General features: G+C 40.4%; 1 protein-coding gene across 1 annotated transcript in view; it reads left to right on the top strand.

Moving 5' to 3' along the window:
* Window positions 1-5,327: 5,327 nt before the first annotated feature.
* Window positions 5,328-5,651, top strand: part of ZNF536 (zinc finger protein 536) — a 347,905-nt gene continuing 347,581 nt past the window's right edge. The window contains exon 1 of the mRNA XM_042027598.1: window positions 5,328-5,556. The gene's annotated coding sequence lies outside the window, so the exon portion shown is untranslated. The remainder of the gene's footprint in view (window positions 5,557-5,651) is intronic.

Genomic DNA, 5,651 nt, shown 5'->3' on the forward strand with positions numbered 1-5,651 from the left:
ATGGCCAAGCTGTGCTGGGTAAGGGGGCCCCATCTTTGAGTCCACCTCACCCAGCACAGCCTGTGCGCTGGACCCCTGAGGGGAAACGCCTTCACTTGAATTGTGTGGGAAACCACCCTCCAAAATCACTTGCGGTCTGCCAGGGGTCTCTTCAGATCCTCCCAAAATATCCCAGGCTTTCTTCAACCTCAGATACCTGCTGTGATCTTTGGGACCAGGGTGGAAAGAAACAGGAAAAGTTTAAGGAAACTGTTGAAAAGTGGGATATTGGTTAGGATAGTTGAGTAAGAAGAAATGCTTACCCAAAAAACTATTCTGGAGGCTTGCCTCAGCGGTAAGATCTCACTGTCTCTTTTAAATAGCTCCTGAAGAGCTGTGACAGACTGCGAATAGGTTCAATGTGCATTTGCTACAAGAGCTAGGTCAGTGCTAATGCACTTTAAAGTTGAAGTTCAGCTATTCTTTCGGATATTTTTCCCAGCACTTTCTCCTCCTGATCAATCATAATTCCTGGTGATTACACCTGGAGAAGGAGACCTGCTATACCAATTCCACATAAATTTAAATGTTAAACTTTAAATCCTGGAGCAACAGTTGTCTCCTGATCTTCTGCATTGTGCTTGTTCTGAGACTTACTGCAGCTTTCACTCTTGCTCTCTTGGAGAGTATTGGAGCCCCTGTTGTGCTGAATGGAAGATGGGCACAGAAGTATGTCCTGCATGGCTTTATAAATGCTGTGCCCTTATTCTGGAAGCAGAATTTGCTCGATTCCACTAGGTGGATCTATTGAGAACATTGCTCACCCTTTAATGTAAAAAGTGTTTTTCACTTAAGAGAATAAAAAAAAAATAATTTTTTTTTATTGTCACTTTACTAAGCTCCTTATGTTCTAAATAACCACGAAGGTGACTACTTTTGTCTGCAGAAAGCTGTAAAGCCATGTATCAGTTTGTCAGTCCACAATACCTTGAAGGACTTTTTCTCTTCATTGCAGTTTTGCCTTTATTTTGCAAAGGAAAAGAGTCAGTGCTATGAGAGGGAGATGTGCTTCCACAGTGACCTGGCTTTAGATGCTGCTTCCATTGCATTTCTTCCTGATGTCCATTTTGTACTCTCATTTGGATCCTTTCCTGATGGCTGTGTTTTGATGAATTTTTGCAGTGACTTTATCACAAAAAATGGCCAACATAGGCTCCTGACCTTAGTATCTGCTTTTAGCTGACCCATGCAAGTTGTCTGTGATGTGAGGCTCAATGATAGTTGACTACTACATTGAGGATGTGGATTTATCTCCTAAAAACCCCTATATTTTTTCAGATTCTGATTATCTTGACACTGTGATGATGGTAAGTACAATCTTGGTTGGTCAAATCTATAAAGAGATATTTATTTTGGTCATGGCCCCTGGGAAATAGCTTGTTCTCAAACGGATTCTGCCTCTAATCTCTTTTGAAAGCTGGGACCTCAGAGTCCCTTTACCAAGAAGCTTTCTTAGAATCTGTGCCACTGGGAAAACCTCCACCCACCTTGTCAGTGTACTGGGGTTGTGCCCAGGAAACCCCTGTGTTTGTAACAGGCATTTTGAAAGGCTTTTCCTTTTTTTTTCCTGTGAGTGTTTTATTTATGTCTTCTTGAACCATGCTTCAGCAACTTTCTTGCTGGCTGACTTGTGTTTTCACTGGCTCAGACTGCCATGTAGATCGCACCACCTGTTCCAGAGTTTGCTGAAACATTTATTGCAAGTTTTCTGAAATCCCTTATTTAAAGTCCCTGCTATTAGATGATTTCTTTTATGTGCCTTTCCTTATCAATATTAAAGACCTAATGTTCTGCTCTTCCTTGGAGAAGAGACCCCCTCCTAAAGGCATTAAGCTTTCAGTGGGCTTCTTCAGCCTTTGTTAAAAGAATGCCCAGTTGCTTATCAACTCTTTTTAGCAAGAAAATGCTGATCACACTTTTTAAGAACAAAGGCAGGATTATTCCGTGGTCCTTCCTTACAAAGCAAACAACTTATAAATATTTAAATATATAAAGCTAATGTTTCTCCCCCACCCATTGTGTAAATTACTGTATGAACAGTTGTCTTTTGCTAGTTTCCTGTGTAAAGCCTTGTAAAATACTCCTCCAACCTGGACTTTTGTAGGATTCATCAAAGCTGAGGAGATTTGGGATATTCCCTGTTATTTACATCTGTCTGAAATGAGGTCTTCCAGAAGGCAGTCATTCCACAAAGGTAGACATCATGGCAAAAGGTAATGTTGCCTGGCTGAGGAACTAAGCTTTCATTTCTCTCTTCCTACTTGTTAAAGTTTGACAAGTCTGTAGCTGACAGCTTTTCCTCCCTGAGAAGGTGCCCACTATGTGCTGAGGCAGTGCCAAAGCCTTGCCGAGTAAGGCACACAATGTACATCTCCTCTGATCTTTCCCTCTCTCCTCTGTAGAGTTTTTACCTTGTTTTGAAGAGACAGAGTATTCCTTCCTACTCATGGAGGAGGCACAGAAAGGATTAAAACCAACCAAAGAAGTTAAAGAAGTAGCTAAGGACAGTTGAGATGGCACGAAGGCTTTGAAGAGAAAAGACCTTTCCCTGGATGCAAGAAAAGAAGAAAGGAACAGCACTGAAAAATGGGGAAAAATAGGAAGCAGTACTGCAGGGAACTACAGAAGTGCTGATGGTGCCTGAGGATATTATGAATTCTGAGAGAATGTTGAAGCAAACTCTCCCTGAGCTCAAATCTGAGATGTTCTGAGTCCCAGCTAACCAGTATTCATTGCTTAGGTGCTGGAGCCTGTCATTCTGTCAACAAAATGTGGAGGTCTCTTGTCTTTGGGATGCACTGAGCCCATGGATCTACATTATCTCTTCATGGTCAAATTTAGGCCATCCCAGCCCAAATAATCACCTCTGTGAGGCCCTGGGTAAGACAGTTTTGATCAGTCTCATTAATAGAATCCTCCCTTGACAGCACCCTTGCCTGCAAGTAGTAGCCCTGCTCTTCCAGATTTTGATAAGAATTTGGTTGACATTTTCTTCCTGTAGAGTTGAATTGGATGATCATCTGGACCATCCAACTGACTATGAGAAAAAAAAAAAATAGAAGTAAATTTGATTCGTGATTGACCAGTGCTGGACCACTGCTCTGCCCTCATCTAAGTGAGGGTTCAGTACTTAATCTCAACTTCCTTGGAGATGGTTCTTAATCTTTGTCCACTTGAAAGTTTCTGGAGGGAAATTCCTTTTCCCTCCAGAACAGAAAGAGGAGGAGAAATATTTGAATTTCTGCAAAGATCAGAGTCAAAGCCCTCATGTTCATGCTTGTTTTCACTCAAATTGTTGTTTCTAAATGAGCATCATGCACTTACTCCGGAGGAACAGGAAATCCCAGTTAGATGTCTAAAGCTCCTTTGCTGTCAGTTGCTGTTTCACCTATCTCTAGTCAATATTCTTATCTTTGTCTCAGGAAAAAGAATCATGGGGTTTTCCTGAGTTCTCATTCTTCTGTAACTCTTTGTGCAGTGCTCTGAAATCTCCTGTCTGTGGCTGATTCCAGGTGCTTGATTTGGCCCCTGCCTCTTGAAATGCTGTCCCCTCCTATATGGTTTGTATTATGTAGCCCTAGGTCACGGAAATCCTAAGGTGAAATCTGATATTTTTTTAAAAAGGTATAGTTCATTCTTTTATGAGACTGCTAATAATGTTCAGCCTTGACAGGGTTAAAAGGCAACATCCATTTCCCCATTATCTTGTTTAAAAAGTGCCTTTTTTAAAGTCCATATGGCGACTTCCTTTCGACCTGCTTTCCCATCCTCGTCTCTTTGTCAGGGCTGTCACTTATAAAGAATCACTTGACTTACAATAACAAGTTCAAAAGAAGACAGAATATAATCAGTTGATCCACGAAGAATTGAAATAAAGAACACCCCCACTGCTCCAGTTATCATTCCCATAGAGATAGTGATATTATTGATGTGATTGCTATGCTAATTTCTATAGAAAAAACTTGTATTTTGGAATTTGTTCAAAGAGAATTTCAGACACATCAAATTGGAAAATGCAGAGTGAATTCCTAAACTTTTTCATATAGGCATGGGAATCTTTTTTCTTTCTTTTTTTTTTCTTTTTCTTTTTCTTTTTTTTTTTTTTTTAATGTTGAATAGCTCTGAACAACTATTTATAAACTTCACTTCAAATATCAATTGGAAAAATGTCGCTATTTTTTCAGTTATTATAGAAAGTTAATTCAATATAGTTCTAGGGGAAAAAAAAGTCCTATTGTACCTTTAGGGTTGTTAATATCACCCCCATAACCTGCAGAAGTGGGACTGGACCACAGACTCCAGAAACAGAGGCTAGGGATTATAAAGGATGGGCACATTTAAGTCCAGTGTTTAGGAAGAGCTAATTAATCTATACCCCTTCCTCTGCAATTCCATAGTCCCTCTGGGAATTGCCACAAACATAAACTTTTTTTTTTTTCTCATGGACTCCTATTTTAACTAGAAGGTTTCAGCTTGTGATGTTATGCTTTTTATGTAGTAAACTGATTTAAAATGTATGCCAGTCATCTTCAGGGAACTCATTTCAGTCAAGATGAAACTAGTCTTACCTGAATCAATGTTTTAAGTGTCCCTGTGGCTCGGCATTTTGAATAATCAATCTGTCTCCATCGCTTCTTAATCATGCGCATCACAGTCTTTTTTATTTGTCAACCCTTTCGGATCCTGGCTTTTTGTTATTAACATGCCCCTAATGTCACATGCAAGCCTTTTCTTTAAAACAAGCTGCTCATTGGTGTATTTTGATACTTTTTATTATTACTAAATCTTTTTTCCCATAATTACACCACAATCATTATATAATCCCATAACAAAGAGTCTATTGAGGCACCATGCTTTTGTCAACTATGGGACACAGAATCCATAATTGCATTATTCAGCTTCTGGCCCCCCCCCCCCCCCATTCTGCTTTGTAGAAACACAACCTATTTCACCAGTCACATTTGCACCTTGTTTGCTTGGTTATATATTATTTACTAAATCGTTGCCCTGCGGATAAACCGTGTAAAGTTGCTTTAAAAAAGTTATTTGTTTGATAATTAAGTCCTGAAAACCCATCGTTTAATGATTATTCCGAACCCATAAGGCAGAGAACCTCCATGACGTTTTTCTCTAAGTTTAATTACCGTATGCTAATTTCCTTGCCTACTACGTGATTAATTAAAATCATATTTTCATAATCATTTGGCACTAGTATTGTTTTAGAATTATCATGATCCCCTAAATAGTGTATGTAAATAAAGTCGGCTCTAATGGAAAGAATCAAAATGCAACGCTGAGGACCTTTATGTGTTTGTATGCATGCGATTGGCAACATAACTGGCTTATTTACATTAAATACGCCACAAGGTTACAGTGCAGATCAACGTCACTTTATCGCTGATTACTTCTCTTAAACGCCGGAGCGGTGACTGATGCTCCGGTCCCCCTGTCCGCCAAGGTTTCCCCGGGAGTTTTTTTTTTTTAGGAGAAACAGACTTTGCATAGTTTCGGGAGCAGGTAAGAAGGGCGCTTTGTGGAGCCCGGCGCTGCCCCCGGGGGCTCGGCGGGGTTTGCGGGGCGCGGGCAGGGGCGGCGGGGCGCGGGGGCTGCGC

Source organism: Corvus kubaryi, unplaced genomic scaffold, assembly GCF_017639235.1.
Source record: "Corvus kubaryi isolate FWS band 111438036 unplaced genomic scaffold, C.kubaryi_AGA036_p1.0 37300, whole genome shotgun sequence".
Taxonomy (NCBI): domain Eukaryota; kingdom Metazoa; phylum Chordata; class Aves; order Passeriformes; family Corvidae; genus Corvus; species Corvus kubaryi.